This window comes from Geotrypetes seraphini, chromosome 11, assembly GCF_902459505.1.
Source record: "Geotrypetes seraphini chromosome 11, aGeoSer1.1, whole genome shotgun sequence".
Taxonomy (NCBI): Eukaryota; Metazoa; Chordata; class Amphibia; order Gymnophiona; family Dermophiidae; genus Geotrypetes; species Geotrypetes seraphini.
Window position 1 is genome coordinate 128,454,774 of NC_047094.1, and position 23,294 is coordinate 128,478,067.

Here is a 23,294-nt window from a genome sequence, read left to right on the forward strand (position 1 = left end):
GTTTCCCTTCCTTCCCCCAGAGGTCTGGCATCTTTCCTTTTTTTCATCTCCATCCACAGATTCACCTTTTCTCAACTACCCTTTCATCCAGCATCTCTTCCTCCGTCCCCACCACCCCAGGATCCACCTGTCGTTTTTAACGTACCTCAGAGTAACATAAACACTACTTGTCAGGCCAGCGGCATTCAGAAAAGAACCCGCGGCTTGCAAGGGAGGTAATGTTGAAAGGAATCTCAACTTAAAAGAACTCAGATGGATGTTTACATTAAACTCGATGGCCCCGGAGGGGCTTATCGAAACCTCAGATTGGTTGGCTCAGGTTGACATTTAGACTCATGCTCCTGATCCTGTTCCGTAGTTGCCTGTTCTTTTATGTAGCCGGCTTTTTTCAGCTGCCGGCTTTTTTTGCTTAGCTTGCAGGATATGACGTCTGGGTGGGGGTGTATTTAATGGGTGGCTTGCAAACCGCGGGTTCTTTTCTGAATGCCGCTGGCCTGACAAGTAGTGTTTATGTTACTCTGAGGTACGTTAAAAACGACAGGTTATGTTTGATTTTTAGAGACAAGTAAATCTAATCAGTTTTTTATGCCTGTTCTGTTTTTCAGATCCCCAGCCTTGATAAAGATGTGCGAAACGCATTGGCACGGGGGAGCTTCATTTTAAAGTTGAAGCATGTTCTCTATGAACTAAGTTCATTTAAATTATTTAACTTATTTACACAAGTATAAAAGAAAAACCATTATAAAAATCATTATAAAAATATACAAAAATGCATTACGCAGGGATGAATGAGGAAATGACACAAACCGAAGAGTTCTAATACTCGTAGGTCATATCTGATATCCCATTGCGCTACGCATATAAAACCAGTTCATGCATTATAGAAAATATCCACCTATTATTGTGCTTTTGAACTCACATGTGGCCTATAAGTCACATCATCTGTCTGGCTGGAATTGTTTGCAGAGTGGAGACTTGATTGCAAAGATTAATTCAAGTGTCTTGTTTCTGTTGAGGAAGATAAGCTCATGATTGGTATCTAGTATGGCTCCTATAAACTGGTGATGCTGTTAGGGTTGAAGTTGAGACTTTGGAAAATTGACTTTGAATCTGAGTTGCTGTAGAAAATCTATGGTCAGTTTGGTTGCCAAGCAAACTGCCTGAGGAGATGTGGCTTTTATTAGCCGATTGTCTAGATAGGGAAACACTTGGAGACCAGAAGTACGGAGAGTTGCTGCCACGACCACTAAATATTTTGTGAATACTCGAGAAAGCTAGGCCAAAAGGCAGAACTTTGTATTGATAATGCTGATGAGCTATCTGGAAGCGGAGAAATTTCCTGTGGTCTGGATGGATGGAAATGTGCATGTAAGCCTCTTTGAGGTCTAAAGAGCATAGCCATTTGCTTTGATCTAAAAGGGGATATAATGTCATGAGGGATAACATACGGAACTTTTCCCTGATTAGATTTTCTTGAGATTTCAGAGGTCGAGAATAGGACGTAGACCTCCCATCTTCTTTGGAATTAGGAAGTACCTGGAGTAGAACCCCTGATTTTTCTGAGTAGGGGGGGACATAAGAACATAAGAATTGCCGCTGCTGGGTCAGACCAGTGGTCCATCATGCCCAGCAGTCTGCTCACGCAGCAGCCCTCTGGTCAAAGACCAGCGCCCTAACTGAGACTAGCCCTATCAGCGTACATCCTTGTTCAACAGGAACTTGTCTAACTTTGTCGTGAATCCCTCTATGGCAGGGGTGCCCACACTTTTTTGGCTTGCAAGCTACTTTTAAAATGACCAAGTCAAAATGATCTACCAAAAATAAAAATACTAAACACTTACCCCCTCTTTTACTACGGTGAGCTAGCCAATTTACCATGCGCTAAGTGCTAATGCGCCCATTATTTTCAATGGATGTGTTAGCATTTAGCGTGCACTAAATTGGCTAGCGTGCCTTAGTAAAAGACCCCCATATTTATTTATATATATACACTGAGTGTACCTCTTCTGTCCTCCAGACCTCATTCCATTCCCCAAACAACATCTCTCTCTGTCCCTCCAGGAGTCCAACTTTTCTTCCTCTCTCCTCCACCCCTATTGGCAACATGTCTCCTGCACTCTTCCTACTATGTTATGATCTTGCATCTCTCTGTTCTTCCTCAGGGTCTCTCTCCCCCTCTATCTCTTCTGTCTGCACCTCCCATAGTCCAACATCTGCCCCCTCTCTTCTGCCTCCCCTTTGTTTCAGGCTTCTCCCTCTCTCTATCTTCCTTCTGCTAACATTTTGAGCCTTCCTACCTTTTGTCCAGGTCTTTGTCTTCCCCCTCTCCAGGCAACCCCCATTCCGCTGGGGCCCTCACGACGGGCACACTCTTACCCTGATGTGTGGGGCCTTACCTCCACTGCTTCCCTCAGACTGGATCATCAAGCAGTTCTTGCCTCTGGGCCTAACTACCATAAGTTTAAAGTAATTATGGCAGCCTGCAGAGCGAACGTAGCAGGCTCCTCTCTGTAGCACGTTCCCTCTGCCACGGTCCCACACCCTTCTAACGTCAGGGGCAGGACTGTCGCAAAGGGAATGTGCTACAGAGGCTGACGGCTGCCTGCTACGTTCGCTCTGCAGGCTGCCGTAATTACTTTAAAGGTGAGACAGTGACCATGGGGGAATATGCTAGGGCAGGGGTGGGCAAACTTTTTGACTCATGGGCCACAATGTGTTCTTAAATTTGCCAGAGAGGCCAGGCGACTGGGGGGGAAGGGGTTCTGATGCGCCACAGAATGATGATGGTAAGAGAAAGGGCTAAGGCAAAAAGAAAGAACCCCTCCCCAAAGGGCAGACGGTTGTCTCTGGTTTCTGCTTTCATCTTCTTTTCATTCTCTTCCTTCCAGCGTCTGCCCTCTCTGTCTCTTCAATTCAGCATCTGCCCCTTCCATCTACTGTCTACCCTCTTCCCCTTCCAATATAAAATTAAATGTAAATGTCAGGCATAATTCTCTTTTTAACTTGCTCTTCAGCCTGGACATCCAGGCCCTCGAATTGTGTATGGTTGAAAAATACAGCAAACTGTTCCCTCATACCAACATGAACTTGAGTTGACTGTAAACACAGGCTTGATAAAGAACTTTTACATAGGCCCTTTCAGTACAGAACTTTAATTTCTTAATCCTAGACCAGATTTCAAATCAGAGAATTTTGTAACCCTTAAAACTCTTGCCCTAATCTAAATTAGACTTAGATATCTACATTATACGTAGGAAAAAAGCAGAAAAATTGCTACAGCATCCCAGCTAATGTACGGTATTAACATCAAAAGGTATAAAACTCCTGTCAGTCTCAAATCCTAGAGTCCTTTCAAGAGAGGCAGGGTTGTACCTTTTAGAACACCCGGTCTAAAACAAGAACACTTTGAACATGAAAGTGATTAAATCTTGTAAAATGTATGGCCCCTCCCTCGTGAAGTTTAAAATAAAAAACATCCAGCCATTATAGTAGGATTTTTTAAAATCTAGCTGTCAAAGCATAAACCTCACTTTTAGATGAGTGTTCCTCCTACCTCTGAGGCTTCAGTAGAGCTGGAGGACAAAGAGTAAACTCCCAAAGTGACATGTGAGCAAAGTTTCTAGCGCAGTTATCACAAGGGACAGTCGAAAAGTGTCCAGAATGACAAGCCCTGCTGGAGCGCTATAAGCCAGCCACTCTCCTTTCTCCTTCGGGGCCAGCGGCACACATGGCAGGCGCGAGCTTTTTGCGCTCCAGCCTGGCCACGCGCTGCTTCCTGAATGGCTGCTGTCAGTTCTTGCAAGTCCCACGAGAACTGACAGCAGCCATTCAGGAAGCAGCGCACGGCCATGCTTGTCCATGAAAAGCTCGCGCCTGCCTTGTGCGTCGCTGGACCAGCACAATTTAAAGGTAGACACGTGCTGGATTAAAAAAAATAAACGGGCCGTACTTTGCCCATGTCTGCACTAGGGAGAACACTGGCTCTGCGATCTACCAACGTTGCCTTGGCGATCGACCAGTAGATCGCAATTGATATTTTGGGCACCCCTGCTCTATGGTGTTGAGTTGGAGTAAAGCATCTATTTCCTGAAGAAGGGACGTCTGCTGAGATGTAAAAGAAAACTCTTGGAGGGTGGTTTGGAGGAATGGATTCGAAATGAAGAGAGTAACCCTCCTTTATGACTTTTAAGACCCACGCATCGTTGGTAATGAGAGTCCATCATGGGTAAAATGATTGGAGACGACCTCCAATGGGAAGAGGAAGAGGCTGTAAAGGTTTTATATATACTATGCTCTCTAGAAGCAGGTCAAAAAGACTGAGTTGGCTTCTGTGTAGTTGATGGTTGTTGCTTCTGATTTCTGCTGTTTCTGTCTCTTCTGAGGTGGTGGTTTAGCAGAAGAGAGAGGATACCATCTCTTATAAGTGTAAGACGACTTCTGAGCAGGCTTAGCAGATTGAGGCTTCTTGGTTTTGTTAAGAGTGTCAACAAAAAAATGAAGAAAACAAAAAATTGTCCAAAAAAACAAAAATCTCATATAACAGAAGACAAAAATAGATTCAAGTAATCAAGGCATCAATTTATTCATAACATTCTTTGCCCCTTTTTTGGGATAAACAAACAATTCATAGTCGTCTAGTAAAGTGAGTTGTGCTGTGCAAAAGATGTATTTTCAAGAATAAAGTGCTTAAAGTACCCAAAAAAGGAAAGCACCAATCATACTCATAATCATAATCATCATAACCCCGATCCTCAAAGACCCCAAAGGACCGATAGACCAAACAGCCAACTATAGACCCATTGCCTCTATTCCACTCTACGTCAAATAATAGAAGGACTAGTTGCCAAATTCCTCTCCAGTTACCTAGAAAACCATAACATACTCCATCCCACCCAATCCGGCTTCAGAAACAACTTCATCACGGAAACACTACTAGGATCTCTCTTGGACACAGCCAGACAACATCTCAGCACAGGAAAAAAAAATGATGCTCATACAACTAGACCTTACCACTGCATTCGACTTGGTGGACCATAACATTCTACTACAAATCCTGGATACAATAGGTATCACAGATAAAGTATACACATGGTTTGAAGGATTCCTTAAATCAAGAACCTATAGAGTAAAATCAGACAAACAAAAATCTGAACCTTGGTCAAACCCCTGCGGAGTTCCCCAAGGATCCCCTCTATCACCGACTCTCTTCAATCTCTATACAGCCTCCCTCAGCTCTCACCTGGACAAACAAGGCATAACCTCCTACAGCTATGCCGATGACATTACCATTCTCATACCCTTCGATCAACCTGAACTCTCCATGACGAACACAATATACCCAACACTAAAATCAATAGCAACCTGAATAAACTGAAATTGAACCCAGATAAAACGAAATTCATCCTCCTAGAAAACAACAAAATACCAACCATAACCAACATTGAAATCAACACAATCAACTATCCCATACAAACCACCCTAAAACTGCTAGGAATAACTATCGACAGATGCTGCACCATGCAACCGCAAATCAATAAAACAATACAAAAGTCATTCTTAGTCATGAGAAACTCAATTCCAGCTCATAGTTCAGTCCTTAATACTAGGCCTACTTGACTACTGTAATATCCTCTACCTCCCATGCCCTACAACCATAACAAAACAACTACAAACTATCCAAAACACAGCACTGACTCATCTACTCATTAAAGAAACATGATCACATTACAGAAGCATATCTCCAATCGCACTGGCTTCCGATCCCAGCAAGAATACAATTTAAATTCTACTGCCTACTATTTAAGACTTTATACGGAGACAGTCCAAACTACCTGAATAACTGCCTCATCCACAACACCGCAACCAGACATAGGAAAACTCACACCCCATTCTCATACCCCCCAATTAAGGAGGTCAAACGGAAAAAACTATATGATGGCCTCCTGGCCACTCAAGCAGCCAAACTAGACAACCAAATCGCCAATCTACTGACGGCATCCCTCGACTACAAGACTTTTAGAAAAGAAATAAAGACCATACTCTTCAAAAAAACTTTGAAAAAAGAAATAATACCGCAAGTCTCAAACTCCACCTCTCACTAAAGCCAACTACCCCAATCAAATAACCTTACCCATTTCTTATTCTTTTTGAAAATGACCAATTTTTTTTTTTTTTTTTGTAAGTTCTTGTTGCAATACATCTTGGATAATTCTTTTGTAATCCGCCTTGAACTGCAAGGTAATGGCGGAATAGAAATCCCTAATGTAATGTAATGTAATACTCGCTGTGCGGGTGCTAACCATAAGGCGTTCATGGACTTTTTTTGAAATTATTTATGTGCAATAGCTTATGGAGGCACAGCCCCTGATGAAAATTTGAAACGGTTGGGCAGCCGTTAGGCGAGTATGATTTGTGCTTTCCTTTTTTGGGCACTTTATGCACTTTAAGCACTTTATTCTTGAAAATACATCTTTTGCACAGCACAAATCACTTTACTAGACAACTATGAATTGTTTGTTTATCCCCCAAAAAGGCAAAGAATGTTATGAATAAATTGATGCCTTGGGAAACATAAGGTCTGGTAGTTTATTGGTTACTTAATCTATTTTTGTCCTCTGTTATATGAGTTTGTTAAGAGTGTTCCAACTCTGCTAATTCTGGGTAAGCTTCTGTGTGGCAGTTTTGATTTTCTCTCCAAAAAAGCTGTTCTCCCACACATGGTATGTTGGTTTATATCCATAATGGAGACCCTTAGCCAGGAATGTCTCCTTATAGCTATGGCCATGGCAGAAGCTCTTGATGAAAGCTCGAGCGCATCAAAAACAATATGAGCCATATAATTCCTGGTTTGCAACAGAGCATGAGTGATATGTTTAAACACAGGAAGATGGCAGATGGAATGTATTGCTCAAATACTGCTAGCTTTTTGATTAACTGTTTGAAATAAAATGACATGAAGAAAATTGTAATTCAATACTCTGTTGGCTAACATGGAATTTTGATATAGGCAACGGCCAAACTTGTCCATAGTTCTGCCTTCATGATCTGGATGGGCTGTGGCGTAGATTCTGGAACTAGAAGACTTCTTATTGGGTGGATTCTATCAGCAATGACTGATGTTGAAGTTGTGGTTTATCAAACCCTGGACATGAAATAATTCTATAGAGGGAATCTAACTTTTTAAGAGCTATAGTCACTGACAGTGAAGTTTCACAATTTTTCAGACGAGACTCATGTGGTAATTTTAAAAATTCCTTGGGAGGTTCATCAAAATCTAATGCCTCCAGAAGTTCAGCTCTGGGATCAATGTTTGCTTCTAATTTTACAGGAAGCTCTTTACTCAGCTGCCTAATGTATTTAACAAACGAGAGCCCTTCCGGAGGAGATCTTCTTTTAGGCAGTGGAAGGGACGGCTCCAAGGGTATTCCATGGACTCAGGAGCTGATAATGTAGCCTCATATTCAAAGTCACTGTGATTAGAAAGTAAATCAGAGTCCTGATCGAAGTTTGCAGAGTCTCTGCGATGACAGTAACGACCTGATGATGCTGAGGATGGAGATCATCGGTACCAAGATGAACGAGATGACATATGCTTCGAGGTAGAATACTAAGAATGTCGATATGAACTAGAGAATGACACGGTGGCGGTTTACCCGCAGCCACCGCATTTTAGCCGCGGGTCACCGCCGAAAACGGGGAAGAAAACTAGCAGTCGCTGCGGCGACGGGGACAAGGCCATTCACCGCCCGCGGGGCGGTGAATGGGTCTTGTCCCCGCAGTGAGGCATGAAGGATCGCGCGGTCCCCGCAGCTCACACCCGCCTGCCCAATCGATTCTAGTGTTTAGCCAGCTCTCTCCCTTCTCCTCACCTTAGTTTGTAGATTTTCTTTTTCGGCGACCCGCACGCTATCAGAGAGCCGCGCACCCGCTGCTGCTCAGTTTCGATCTTCTGCTCTGACGCAACCGGAAACAGGAAGTTGCAGCAGAGCAGAAGATTGAACACTGAGCAGCCGCGCGTGTGCGGCTCTTTGGGAAAGCGTGCAGGTCGCTGAAAAAGAAAGCCTGCAAATTAAGGTGAGGAGAAGGGAGAGAGCTGGCTAAACACTAGGATCGATTGGGCAGGCGGGTGGGGGCTGCGAGGACCGTGCGATCGCTAGTGTTCCCGGCTCAGACTGTAAGGAGGGAGTGAAAGGGAAAAGGATTCTGGGCCAAGGTGATGAAAACGGAAAGAAAAACCCACAGCAGGAAAGAAAGGGAAGGACAGGCAGGTGAGCCAGATGCTAGAAGCAGGGGGGGGGGGGAAGAAAGAGGGAAAAAAGCTAGATGGGGTTGAAAAGAAGAGACACACTGGTATGGAAGAGGAAGATAGGGGAAATCTGGACACAGGAAGGTAACAGAAAGAGGGGAAATTATGTGCATGGGGCATAGGGACAGAGACAAAAAGGGGACATGCCATGGGGATGGTATATGGACACAGGGGGGGGCAATGGCAGATACATAGGGGAGATATTAGAAAAGTATATAAAATCGTACCCGTTTGAGGCTTTTATGTATGCAGCGGTGACGGTGACGGGGCGGTGAATGGGGTTGCAGTGGCGGTGACGGGGCGGTGAATGGGGTGGCAGTGGCGGTGACGGGGCGGTGAAGGGAATGGCGGTGACGGGGCGGTGCAGAGGATGGTGAGACGGGGACGGGGCGGTGACGGGGACCAATTTTTTCACCGTGTCATTCTCTAATATGAACATCAATGTTTGGATGAAGAACATCAATGCCTCGATGAGGAACACTGGTGTTTCAATGAGGATTTTCGCTGCCTCAATGAAGACCTCCAATGTCTCTATGGAGAATGTTTCAAAGAAACATGGAAATCAATGCTTCGATGGAGATGAACGTCGGTGCCGGGAACGAGAGTGTTGATGCCTTGTGGAAGCAGGAGGACACTGAGGATGAGCATCGACATCGACTAGAGGAGCGTCAATGTGAAGCAGAGCGACACTTAGGAGCAGACTCTGAAGTGGTAACCTGTGACCTGTGAGAGCTATGCTCGGGCTGGGTCAGTACTAATGAGGCTGGTGTAGACACTGGCATAGAGATTAGTTTGAACATGCCTCCAGTCTCTTTGCACAGGAAATCATCGACCCATGAGTGAAGATCCTGCACTGATACCTGAGACTGAGCAGATATCAATGATGCGGCAAGGTGTCAATAATAATAATAATAATAACTTTATTCTTCTATACCGTCACAATCTTGCGACTTCTAGGCGGTTTACAATCAAGAGAGCTGGACGTTCAGCAAGTTACAATATGCAGATAGAGGAAATACAGAGTGCAGAAACTTTAAAAAAGCAAAAATATGGATATACAGTTTGCTGAGCAAGAATATAAGATATACAGTTTGCTAAGAAATTTCCGAGAGGACCTGTTAGGAATAGGTCACGCATCAAGAGATGGGAGACCTCGAAGAGGATGCACAGCCAGTAGGAGACACAGCCTGCACAGAAGGAGATCATTGGCATTCAGGTTGAGCCTGCATTAAGAGACTCAATGCTGAAATAGCCTGCAATGCTGGCTGAGAAGGGGGCGGTTTCTTAGTAGGCTTTTCTGAAGCAGGGATGTCTGATGCCGATGTAGATATTGGCGGTACTAAAGATTGGGATTTTTCTTCCTTGCGAGAAACGAAAAACTTTTCCTGCTGAAGACATCAGGCCTTTAGTGAATGTTTTTGACAAGTTGAACGAATGCAGGAATCTACTCGATGTTCTGGCCATAAGCACTGGATACACCAGCTGTGTGAGTTGGTAATGGAAATGTGGCACTGACACCGACAGCACTTTTTAAATCCACTCGGTGTCTTAGACATGGATGGGAAGATTTGAGCGGCAAAGTCAAACTCAATTTTTACTGAGGGAGTAAACTGCTGAAGAACAAAAAATTAACCTCGGGACTTCCGGCTGAAACATGGCACTGTAGGCAACTCACTCCTGCAGCTCCGCAACCCCCAACTGCAGATCGGCAAATAATCAGCTTATTTCCCTCCCACTGCCACAATAATTGGAGCAATTTCCACCCGGAGTGTCGAGCGATGTGCAATTTGTTGTTTTCCAGAGCTGGATGGCAGTGAAAGTTACCCGCAAAACCCAGGATTGGAGAAGGCAGGTGGATCACAAAATGGCAGCGCACATGGCTCCTTCCTCACCGGAGTCCCCAAGTTCGCTGTGGGTGGCAGATCACAACGGAAGTTCAGGCAGCGATCAAGGGTACCCTGGGGAATAAACTTAAGCCTATCTTGGACAAATTGGATACGCTGGACCAGCAATGGCTTAGTACTGTGGAGGACTCCCTACAGCACTTAACCCAGGTTCAGACAACCCAGACCACTTCATTGGCAGCGCTCCAAGCGAAGGTGGAGGACCTGGAAAACCGGTCCTGGCGCAATAATTTAAGGTTTGTGGGCCTGCCTGAAAGTATCAGAGAAGGAGAGCTGGGGGAGTTCCTAGAGAAATGGTTACCTGAAACCTTGCAACCTTCCCAGTCTTCGGGTCCCCTGCAGATCGAATGGGTGCATCAGTTGGGTCAGTGCTGGGAGGGCATGGATAGGCCCAGAGTGGTGATTTGTCGCTTCCTCAACTACCGGCACAAGGTCAAGGAGCTCCGTGCCTTGTGCCAGGGAAGAAAGTTGCAGAACGACAATAAGACCACTTTGATTCACCTGACTTGGTCCAGCGCTTCATCACTGAACAGTTCCCAGAAGGCCCTGTGTGAGTGGAGGGCTCTGTGCTGTGGTTACTCATCTTTTTGCCTGGATGGTGGTTGGCCCCTTGGTCATCAGGTTTGGTTTTTTTTGGAAGGAATTCTTGTTTGTTGTTGGATTTTGTTGTGTTTGATTTCTTGCCTTGGGGGCCCTTTTGGGTGATGAATGACTGGGGAGCGGCCAGACCTGGTCTTTGGGACTGTTGGGCAGGGTCCGTTGGTAGGGGTAATACTGCTGTGCTGACTGCTCCTTGGGCTTTCCATTTGTTGGCTGGCAGAGAGCTAATAATTAAGGCCCACAGGAAGATAACTCGCGAAAGCGCACATGAACTGGGCTCAGTTCGCTCTAACAGTACACATGCCGGCTTCCCTTCTCCTCTGAAACAGGAAGGGGGTGTTCTAACGCTGCGCGTGCCGTGAGGGAGGGAAGCTGATTACCTGGCAGTTGGGGACCCCTTGCCCTGTTTGCTCCCTTCTCCACGACTTCAATTCTGACATCAGAGAGGAAGTTCCGGGCCAGCCAGGCGATTGGCTGGCCCGGAACTTCCTGTCCAACGTTAGAATTGACATCAGGGAGAAGGCTTCTGGGCCGGCACCTGTACCTTCCATTTTTGCACTTGTTGCTGCTGCGGACGAAGAAGCAGGGAGACAGCCCATTATCCTGCAATCCCCTGTCCCGTTGTCTCCAATCACAGCTTCGGGACGCCGTCTCTGAAAACAGGACATTTTGGCGTCCCAAAGCTGTGAGTGAGGACAACGGGACAGGGGATCTGAAAAAGGTACGGTCCCGTTCAAAACAGGACGTATGGTCACCTTATGCATGAGTGATTTCTAAGCTTTTGCAGTTCACATGAAGCAACTGCCTCTCCCACTTCCCATAAACCCTTAATACTTTTGTGTTCAAACTATTTGCTTCCTCTTATATGCTCCTCCAGGGTTACCCTCACCCTTCCTTTGGAACGTAACTACAAAAGCAACACTGCTTAGGTGATAGGTGAGATAAAAATTAAACAAAAAAATTCAAAGAGGAGAAAAATAGAGATTTATATAGAAATGATTAATGAATGTAGCATATTAGATCGAAAACACAAGGTAAACTCCTGTAAAATAGCTTGATCTTTCACCATTAGGGACTGATTCTGGACCAGTACTTTTCCTGGCCACTATGACATATGACATAGCAAAATTGAATTTGCCCAAGCAGGAAAATGTCTCTGCTAATCTAAAGTCATATCAAACTCTATTCACTCAACATTTAGTACATTGACACTATCTTAACGGTTTGTCCTTCTTCCCAACTTCAGTGACACTCTCAAATAACCATTAGCCCTGAGTTCTCCTATAGTGCTGGCCAATCTGACTAGAGAACCTTAATCAGAGTAAAAAAAAAAAAAAATTGGTGGCCACTGCTAAATTTACTCCCCACCCCAAAAAAGAAAGAAGAAAAATAACAGCTTACTTTTCCTCTGTTCCGTTGATGCTGCAGTGCACAAACCCAGTTAGTGGTGTACTTTGGCCAATGATGTCAGTAAACAGTGATCAAATGAAAGGAACAGCTTTTAAGCAATGCTGAAGTCTGGTCTACACAGAGGAACATGTCAAAATATATCAGTTTTATACTTTTTTAATGCATAATCTGTTATTTTTCTTTTTCCCTTTACAGAGTAGCAACTCAATAACTAGCATAGTGTAGGACAGCCTGGCGAAAATCTCACTTCAACTCTCTGTGATCTTGGTCAAGTTACTTAATATTTTGTTGCCTCAGATTGCAGCCCTCAGGGACAGAAAATACCTATTGTACCTGAATATACATAGTGTTGATAGCATTCAGGCTTGCAGGCCATATATATACAAGTAAAAATAAAATTAGGTTTAGCAGCAGGTTGTTCTGCTTTCCCACTGCATTCTTAAGGAATCAGAACAAAAAGTCCATGCATGCTGTAGAGTAAAAACAGGATCAGTTTAACCTGTTCCTACTAACTTGTTTGAGAACATCTAGAAGACTCCCAACTCCTTGGCATTACAATACTAATGACAGCATTTGGATTGGATTACTCGACTTCCGAAAATGAAGTTTAAATTTATTAATATGGATCTTTTTAGTAGCACCTTAAGGTAAGATACAATAAGGTACACAGTAGGCAACTCCCTGTCTTGGAGGGCTCACAGTCGAAGGTCTAGATTTACTAAACTAAACATGGTGAAGTTCCTGCCATGGTTTAAGTTGATGACTTGGAGATCCCAGGCATATCGAAAGATTATGTTCCTACCTTTGCTAATCTTCTTTCTTGTAAATCCACACTTTATTCCGGGACCAGTGGGTTATTTCCACCTACCCGCCAAGGCCTTGTAAGAAGCCTCAAACTCCCTCCCCCTCTTACATCCTCACTGTCCCTGTAGGAATCAGTCTTAAAGCAGCAGGAAGATCTGTAGAAGATAAGAACAAGAAAGAGAAGGGAACGGGGAAACTCCCAAACAAAGTCTATTCTGCTTATATCAACAAACGCAAAACAGTAACAATGAAAAAACGAGAGAACCAGGTCATGAAACATTAGAACCTGAATGACAAAAACAGTGCTATAAGGAGATAGCCTGGGGTACTTGAACTAGGGACCCCCAAAACTAAGTGCTAAACCCATTCTGATGGCAGTCTTATAAAAGCTGGCCCGAAAACAGAGACACCCAGCTTAATAGTACTTGGAAAGGCAAACAATTGGCAAATCAGCAAGGTATAGGGCAGGTTCCCAGAATAAAGTGTGAATTTACAAGAAAGAAGATTAGCAAAGGTAAGAACCTAATCTTTCGTTCTTGTACAATTCCACTTTATTCCGGGACCAGTGGGATGTAACAGAGCAGACCCAGAAAATCAGGGTGGGACTGATGAGCCCGCTGCTAAAACAGAGGAACCTAAACAGGCACCCTGCTTGGCCACCATATCAAATCTGTAAAGCTTGGTACATGTATGCAAGGAGGACCAGGTAGCAGCCCTGCAAATCTCGGAGACAGTAACAGGGGCGAACCCCAGCACTAATGTCTCCCCACCCAATCATCGCATCTTAAAGCACCATTTGTGGATAGTATAGATGTTTAAATTATTGATTTAAAGTGGCACTAAGGCAAACACAACTTATTCTTTTTATGCGTTTAAACAAGAAGTTATTTTGTAGCTTGCGGATATCAGGCTCCGACGTGACACATTTCGTATCTGCTTCAGGGAACCGACAGTATTACAGAAGAGTTTTGATAATGAGAGGTGTAGACTCACAGTTAGAACACTCTTTACTTGCTGATCACACACACATATATTAAATCACGAAGGGAGGAAGATTTAATGTGTGTGTGATCAGCAAGTAAAGAGTGTTCTAACTGTAGTCTACACCGCTCATTATCAAAATTCTTCTGTAATACTGTCGGTTCCCTGAAGCAGATACGAAACGTGTCACGTCAGAACCTGATATCCGCAAGCTACAAGATAAGTTCTTGTTTAAATGCATAAAAAAGAATAAGTAGCGTTTGCCTTAGTGGCACTTTAAGTCAATAATTTAAACATCTATACTATCCACAAATGGTGCTTTAAGATGCGATGATTGGGTGGTGAGACATTAGTGCAGGGGTTGGCCCCTGTTATTGTCTCCTTGATTCTGAGCACCAAAGTTACCAAGAGTTGTACATGGATAGAAACTGTAGATGTTGAGATTCATTGAGTGTTTACTCTATTGTTTTTGAAGATATTTTCTAATCACTCAATTTGAAAATACAACCTTGAGTCTATTTGTCCCCACTTGTGTGTATCAGTAGCTCAGCAATGCTGCCTTATCATTTGCTCTTTTATGCATTTTGGATCTTCAATTTATTTATTTGTCCTCCCATTCCTTTTGTGTTTTACCTTAACTGTTGAGTCTTTCCTATCGAACATTGTATTTCCTCCCCTTTTGTCCTATTGTTTGCTTGTTTTTGTATTATTTACCTTGTTTTAATTAGTTTATTTTTGATGATTTTATACCCTTGTTAACGTTACTCTCTATTTTATGTACATTTTAGAAATTTATTTTATTATGTGTACATCGCTTAGTAATTGTAATAGGCGATTAATCAAATAACAAATAAACTTGAAACTTACTGTTATAACGTCTCTCCAGCAGCCTGACTTAGAAAGCTGTTTATCTCAACTATTACCGTATTTTCACGCAAATAACACGCACCCGTATAAAACGCGCACACGGATATAGCGCGCAGAAATCACGATGATTTGCACAAAAACTTTGATATACCGCGCTCACGGGTATACCGCGCATGCTGCCCGACGCTCCTTTCGCCCGCCCTGACTTTCCGTGCGCTGTCCCGACTCTCCGTTCACCCCCCCTGACTTCCGTGCACTGTCCCCCCTTGAAGGTCTGTCCCCATCCTGAAAGCCTGATGCCCCCCCCCCGACGTCCGATACATCCCTCCCCCCCCCCCGAAGGACCGCCGACTCCCCAACAATATCGGGCCAGGAGGGAGCCCAAATCCTCCTGGCCACGGCGACCCCCTAACCCCACCCCGCACTACATTACGGGCAGGAGGGATCCCAGGCCCTCCTGCCCTCGACGCAAACCCCCCTCCCCCCCAAGAACCTCCGACCGCCCCCCAGCCGACCCGCGATCCCCCTGGCGACCCCCACGACCCCCCCACCCCCCTTCCCCGTACCTTTAGTAGTTGGCCGGACAGACGGGAGCCAAACCCGCCTGTCCGGCAGGCAGCCAACGAAGGAATGAGGCCGGATTGGCCCATCCATCCTAAAGCTCCGCCTACTGGTGGGGCCTAAGGCGCGTGGGCCAATCAGAATAGGCCCTGGAGCCTTAGGTCCCACCTGGGGGCGCGGCCTGAGGCACATGGGCCCAACCCGACCATGTGCCTCAGGCCGCGCCCCCAGGTGGGACCTAAGGCTCCAGGGCCTATTCTGATTGGCCCACGCGCCTTAGGCCCCACCAGTAGGCGGAGCTTTAGGATGGATGGGCCAATCCGGCCTCATTCCTTCGTTGGCTGCCTGCCGGACAGGCGGGTTTGGCTCCCGTCTGTCCGGCCAACTACTAAAGGTACGGGGAAGGGGGGTGGGGGGGTCGTGGGGGTCGCCAGGGGGATCGCGGGTCGGCTGGGGGGCGGTCGGAGGTTCTTGGGGGGGAGGGGGGTTTGCGTCGAGGGCAGGAGGGCCTGGGATCCCTCCTGCCCGTAATGTAGTGCGGGGTGGGGTTAGGGGGTCGCCGTGGCCAGGAGGGTTTGGGCTCCCTTCTGGCCCGATATTGTCGGGAAGTCGGCGGTCGTTCGGGGTGGGGGTGCGAGTGGTCCTGCCGGGGGGGGGGATGTATCGGACGTCGGGGAGTCGGCCGGGCAAGAGGGCTTGGGCTCCCTCTTGCTCCGATCGTGGATGCGGGTGTGAGCGCGTGCGAGCGGTCGTTCGGGGTGGGGGTGCGAGTGGTCCTGCCGGGGGGGGGGGATGTATCGGACGTCGGGGAGTCGGCCGGGCAAGAGGGCTTGGGCTCCCTCTTGCTCCGATCGTGGATGCGGGTGCGGATGGGAGCGCGTGCGAGCGGTCGTTCGGGGTGGGGGTGCGAGCGGTCCTGCTGGGGGGGTGAATCGGGCGTCGGGCGGGGTGGGAACTATGTTTTAAAACTTTGGTATACCGCGCTCACGCATATAACGCGCGAGGGGTATGCGCGGTAGGTAAAAACGCGTATAACGCGCGCGTTATATGCGTGAAAATACGGTATACAGCAGAGAGTGATTAAAGCTAAAAGGCAGTGTGTTATTCTGGCATAAGATATGCCCACTGTAAGACTCTGGTGAAGAGGACTGTGCATAGTTTATCTAGCAAAGCCCAGAGCTGGTGATCGAATCAAAGTCTGGTTTAAAGAATATTTTCTTTTTGTATTGTTTCATGCTGCCAGGGAATCCTGGGTTTCACTGTGATTTTGGAGGCCAGTGGCCGAATAAAGCTTATGTTTTCACCAAGGCCATTCTGACTAACTGTTGTATTCTTAAAAGACCTTGGAAATAAGCTAGGTTAGTCGTTTGCCTAGTGGTGGCCAATTTGAAAGGATACCTTAATTCTAAAGGGACCACGCCAGAAGCAAGCAAAGTGTTACCTGGCTGCTCAGGGTGTTCATTTAGAGCACAGATGTGACAGGGTACAGGGACAAGGCCAACCACCGCCCCATGGAGCATTGAATGGCCTTGTCTCCGCAGTTAAGGGAGGGAACGCGAACGGTCACCGATCGCACACGGCCCCCTCCCTCCCTCCTTCCTACTGGCCGCATCTATCTATCTCCCTACCCATTACCTTTGTGGCATGTTACAGTGTAATTTGTTCAAGCCGCCGGAGCTTGCCTGAAGTTGCATGTGTCTGCGGGCGGAAGCTTCTCCTCTGACACAACCGGAAGTTGCGTCAGAGGAGAAGCTTTCACTTGCAGACGTATGCGACTTCAGGCAGGCTCTGGCAGCTTGAACAAATTACACTGTAACACACCACAAAGGTAAGAGGGAGGGAGATGGTTGGACTGTGCGAAGGGTGCTGAAGGGCGTTGGAAAGGAACAGATGCTGAATGGGGTGGCGAGAGGGAAAGGGGGTGGAGGAAAGGAATGGAACAGACGCTGAAGGGAAATGTGGAACAGAGAGTGGGGAGAAGACACTGGAAGGGAAGAAGATAGAGATGCCAGACTATGAGGGGAGCAGAAGGAAGAAGATGGGTGCCAGACCAATTAGGGGTATGTGGAGGGAGAGATGAAGGGAGAGGCACAGTAACAGAGCAAATGGAAGATGCAGAGAGAAGGCAGACAGTGGATGGAAGGAATTGAATGAGGAGAAGATGAATAAAGCAGGAACCAGACAACAAAGGTAGAAAAAAATATTCTATTTATTTTAATTTTTTTTTGCTCTAAGATAAAGTAGTATATTAGTTGTGTTGATAAAACTTTATAAACAAAGCCCTGCCAGCTGAACATCTCTTTCTCTAGTTCAGCAGCCAGAACTTTGATTTATAAGGAAGGAATAAGCTAAATATTGCAGTACTGAGGCTTGTATGAATGCTGTGGGGGCAGTGGTCACGGAGACAGGGATGGGGCAGGGACAGTGATCGTGGGGACGGGGCGGGGACAGGAACAAATATTTTCCCTGTGTCATTCTCTAATCCAAATCACGGAGCACCAAAGTGTCAGGATCATGGCGTAGCTTGGCATAGCATGCCCAGGCCATGAAAGAGGCAAACACCGCCTTAATGCCAGCAGCTGCTGAATCAAACAAACACTTAAGGATGAAATCCACATATCGATCTTGAACATCCTTCAGGACCACTCCCCTGTCACTGGGGAGAGATGTGTGATTGGTGACCTGCACCACCGAGAAATCCACCTTAGGGGAAACAGAGCGCTTGTTAAAGGCAACCGTCATTGGATAAAGCCATGCCACGGCGCAAGCACATTTCAAGGGACCCTCAGGAGTCTCCAAAATATCCATAAGAATCCGAACTAGGTCAGGATGATCCAGAAAAGAGGATTGAGGACTCTGGTCACTCATGAGGGAACATTCTGCAGTGACAGGGACAGGATGCTCAGACTGCAGCTTTAATTCCTATAGAGATTCAGAGATCAAATCCACAAGGTGAACGTGCTTGAAAAATTTGCGCACATTGTGATCCTTCCCCAAATGAGGGGCTCCGCATTGATCTGGATCCTGAAGATCTGCCACATCTGCAGCTGCCGTGATGCTCCCCTGCGAAAGCAGAGGTATGGAAAGCGCATCTGGCGCAACTGCAGGCACTACTGGCTTATCTGCCAGCACCCCTGAGGGAAGGCAAGAGAAAATATCCTGGTCCCAGGAGCCAGGGTCCCTACAACAGGCACAGAGGCTGGCAGAAGGGAGACAGGCTGAGACTTTTTAACCTAGTATGTCTGATACAGCATATTAATAAAATCCAGGGAAAGCCCATCCTCCATGGCAGAAGCCGACCCCTGCGGTCCAGTTTTGAAATGTTTAAAGAATTTACATAAGAACATAAGAATTGCCGCTGCTGGGTCAGACCAGTGGTCCATCGGGCCCAGCAGTCCGCTCTCGCGGCAGCCCCTAGGTCAAAGACCAGTGCCCTGAGACCAGCCCTACCTGCATATGTTCCAGTTCAGCAGGAACTTGTCTAACTTTGTCTTGAATCCCTGGAGGGTGTTTTCCTCTATAACAGTCTCCAGAAGAGCATTCCAGTTTTCCACCACTCTCTGGGTGAAGAAGAACTTCCTTACGTTTGTACGGAATCTATCCCCTTTTAACTTTAGAGAGTGCCCACTCGTTCTCCCTACCTTGCAGAGAGTGAACAACCTGTCTTTATCTACTAAGTCTATTCTCTTCATTATCTTGAATGTTTCGATCATGTCCCCTCTCAGTCTCCTCTTTTCAAGGGAAAAGAGGCCTAGTTTCTCTAACCTCTAGCAGTATGGCAACTTCTCCAGCCCCTTAACCATTTTAGTCACTCTTCTTTGGACCCTTTCACGTACTACCGTGTCCTTCTTCATGTACGGCGACCAGTGCTGGACGCAGTATTCCAGGTGGGGGCGTACCATTGCCTGGTACAGCGGCATGATAACCTTCTCCGATCTGTTTGTGATCCCCTTCTTAATCATTCCTAGCATTCTGTTTGCCCTTTTCGCCGCCACAGCACATTGCGCGGACAGCTTCGTCAGCTTGTCGACCAGTACTTCCAAGTCTCTTTCCTGGGGAGTCTCTCCGAGTACCACACCAGACATCCTGTATTTGTGCATATGATTTTTGTTATCTATATGCATCACCTTACACATATCCACGTTAAACCTCATTTGCCATGTCGTGGCCCATTTCTCAAGCGTGTTTATGTCCCGTTGCAGGTCTTTGCAATCCATCTGCGTCTTCACTACTCTGAATAGCTTCATATCATCCATAAATTTAATCACCTCGCTCGTCGTACCAATTTCCAGGTCATTTATAAATATGTTGAAGAGCATGGGTCCAAGCATCGAACCTTGCGGCACTCTACTCGTGAAGCTTTTCCAGTCCGAGTATTGTCCATTTACCCCCACTCTCTATTTCCTATCCGCCAACCAGTTTTTTATCCACATGAGTATTTCACCCTCAATTCCATGGCTTGCAATTTTTCGAAGTAGTCGTTCATGCAGGATCTTGTCGAACGCCTTCTGAAAATCCAGATATGCAATGTCGACCGGCTCGCCCTTGTCTATCTGCCTGTTTACTCCCTTGAAGAAGTGCAGCAAGTTCATCAAGAAGATCTTCCCTTGCTGAAGCCGTACTGGCCGGTCCTCATCAGATCGTATCCGTCAAGGTGATCAATGATACGGTCCTTTATCAGTGCCTCTACCATCTTTCCAGGTACCGAGGTCAGACTCACCGGTCTGTAGTTTCCCGGATCTCCCCTCAAACCTTTCTTGAAGATAGGCGTAACATTCGCCACTTTCCAGGCTTCCGGAATCCTTCCCGATTTGATTGACAGATTGGCTATTGGTTGAAGCAGTTCGGCTATAGCCCCTTTCAGTTCCTTGATTATCTCCGGAGATGCGCTTGCGTTTCACCGTAGCATCACCTGTGCACTTTCCAGGACCCCACGATACCATTTTCATGGGAGTTGGGGTAAAAGGCATTAGAAGACCCTCTTTGGAGGTCGAACGCACTAAATCAGGGCAAGCCTTGCACTCCTCATGGGCCACAGCACACATGGAACATAGGTAAGAGCAGAGAGGCCAGGGGGGGAAGCCAGAGGACACTGCAAAGGGCTAAGACAGCACTTCCTGACTGACCCTCCCCCCCTCGCCCACTAAAGCAGCAGCAGCAGTAGCAAGCCAGCAAGATTCAGCGCTGCTGCTTCTGCTTTAGGGGGCGAGGGGGAGGGTTGGTAACTGAATTGGCGAGGCCGATTTAAAAAAACAAAACCAAATCGATTTGAGTCTGTGAATCGATTCGAATCGGAAATCGGGCAGCACTGATGGGGGACATCAAAAATCCACAGACATATGAAAGGATGTGGACCAAAAAAGTCATTACTACCACTGGAAAGGGAGGGGAAGGAACAAAAATGATTGGGAATGCAAGGGGATGGATAGGAAATGAATGGGGATGGGGGCCATATTAACCACTGCTGCCTTGGCTTAAAAGAAAATTGAAAGAGGAATTCACCTTGATGAAAACTGATGCACATATGTTCAGTAATTTTGGCAACAAGAAATAAATTTATGAGAATATTTGTCAATTTATTTTTCGCATTTTGACAGTATAATCTCTACTGAGATAGTCTTATCTATGTGCCTGATACTGCATCTAACATGAAAGCAGCATTTCAAAGGGCTCAGAACCTGAAGTTGATCCTCAGCAATATTGCTTACTAAATTGTTAAAAAGAAGGGTAAAACAGTGCGATAAACAGCCTGCAAACACTGACGACAGATCAAGCTGTGGTCAAAGTCCAGCAAATAAAACTACAAACAAAACATCCAAAATGGGAAGATTTTGATGTGAATGTTAAAAAAAAAAAAACCAAGAACCTAAGACCCATGAAACGGCTTCTATGATCAAAGTAGATACATACATATCGAGTTTGGACAAGAGAAATTCGGTAGTCTCTTATTACCTACTTATTTTTCAGTAACTTTAATACTTCTGATTCTGAAAAGAGAGCCTCAGGCCTCATCCTGTTGGTTACCTCCTGGACATTTTTCAGCTACTCTTTGTTCCCTACCTCTTGGAACAGGAAACCTTTAATGCAAAATGCGGAACCACAACTCAGCTTCATATTAGAGAGATCACACTGGCTTTAGAGGAAGGAGACCGCAATTAACAAACATACATTTTAAGTTAATTTTTTTTTTACGGGTATACCAAAAAGAAAGCCTCAGATCGCCCCCCTTCTATCTGATTAAACAGCAACCCCCATTTGCAATTAACTGTGAAGTGTTATTTTCGCATTCGTAAACCGAGAGAAGTGGTAGGAAAGCTTTTTAGGAGAACGGAAAGTTCTACCCAGCACACAAGGTTTTGCCTTGAAGACGGATGTCGCCCTCCCTCGCTCACCTGTGCACGGGCAGCGCGTTCCCTACAACTTCAGGCTTCCTCGCCGTGAAATCTGGCCCAGCAAGTAACACCGTCTCTCTTGTTCCTTTCTGCCCGCCACCTCCATCGGGTTCGTCCGTCCTTGCTAAATGAGGTTCTCACCTACAGACAGCGGCGGTATCGTCCTCCTGTGCCCAAGCTAGGGAAGAAAAAAAAAAAAAAAATTACTCAACTCTGCATAAATCAGGGACGCGCTGAACTCTGATACCCCCCGACGGCGCGATTTCACCTTAACTGACTAAGCAGTAGGAGAGGGAAGTCATGGCACCTGTCTGAGTCTCCCCTTACACACAGGAGAAGGGGCAACAACCCGGCTCCGGACATTTTTATCCTCCCCCCCCGCCCATCTTCCAAATCCAAACTAAAAACACTCTTTCCAAACGCTTTTGAATTTAAAAAAGTTTAGTTTTCAAGCTATAACTTGTAGAAGTTGTAAACGCTGCACACCACAATTGGCTGCGATTGTAAATGGGTGGACAAGCTGGATACCTTTATGGTATTTATTGGAATCGGTTATTTTTATTCAAAAGTTACTTGCACAGTCTACTATTATATGTGGAACTATAAAAAGGAGATTTTGTACTTACTCCAGGGCCGCCATCAGAAATTTCTGGGCCCCTTACTGAGCAATCCTATTGGGTCCCCCACGCATCCCTTCCCCCCCCCCCCCCCCCCTTCTTCCATGGGCCGAATACACACATACTTTTCTCTGTCACCGCACTCTTTGACCAAAAGATTTGTAAGCCTGCAACGACGTCAAGGTAGACTCTCTCAGCAGGGCCCTAACCTAACCTAAACTAATCTATACCTATCTATTCTAAACTAACATATGTCTAGCGCGCACAAACCCCTGCTCTACGTGGGAAAAATAACACCAGCTCAATGCTGGCGTTGGCATCTAGCGTGTGTGGCGTACGCTAAAGCGTACTTAATAAAAGGAGCCCTATTTTTATTAGTTAATTATTATTATTATTTTCCAATGCTCAATATGACTTCCTTTTTTAAGGTTTGACACTTGTGCCAGAATATTTTTACTAAATTTAAGAAGTATTTGCCCTCTTTCAAATGGTATAGAAGTTAAAAAAGGGACAGGCATTAATGAAGTCATTAGGTTCAATCTAGCCATTTATTTCTGCATGAATTTAAACAACTAAAAAAAAAGATAAATATAGCTCATCCAGTCATACAAGAAATGGCTCTACAGCAGGGGTGCCCACACTTTTTGGGCTTGCAAGCTACTTTTAAAATGACCAAGTCAAAATGATCTACCAACAATAAAATTTAAAAAAAAACCACAAAGCACACTATATGCAGAGAAAATGTTAATTATCATTTATATTCCACGGGTTTTCAAAGAGATCAAGTCAAATGATTCTATGCAATGTCACCTCAGGAACAACTATACAAAAATAGACAAATATACCCCCTCCC

At 45.8% G+C, this 23,294-nt stretch overlaps 1 protein-coding gene across 3 annotated transcripts in view; it reads right to left on the reverse strand.

Annotated features, from left to right (window-relative positions):
• The window catches only part of HPN (hepsin), a 181,032-nt gene extending 158,875 nt beyond the window's left edge, over window positions 1-22,157 (reverse strand). Inside the window, exons 1-3 of one of the 3 annotated variants that reach the window (XM_033963176.1) lie at window positions 22,093-22,157; window positions 21,825-22,002; window positions 920-1,008 (exon numbers count right to left, since the gene is read on the reverse strand). The gene's annotated coding sequence lies outside the window, so the exon portion shown is untranslated. Of the gene's footprint in view, window positions 1-919; window positions 1,009-21,824; window positions 22,056-22,092 lie in introns of those variants that run through there. The other 2 variants (XM_033963174.1, XM_033963175.1) reach the window with 2 other exon arrangements.
• Window positions 22,158-23,294: the final 1,137 nt, after the last annotated feature.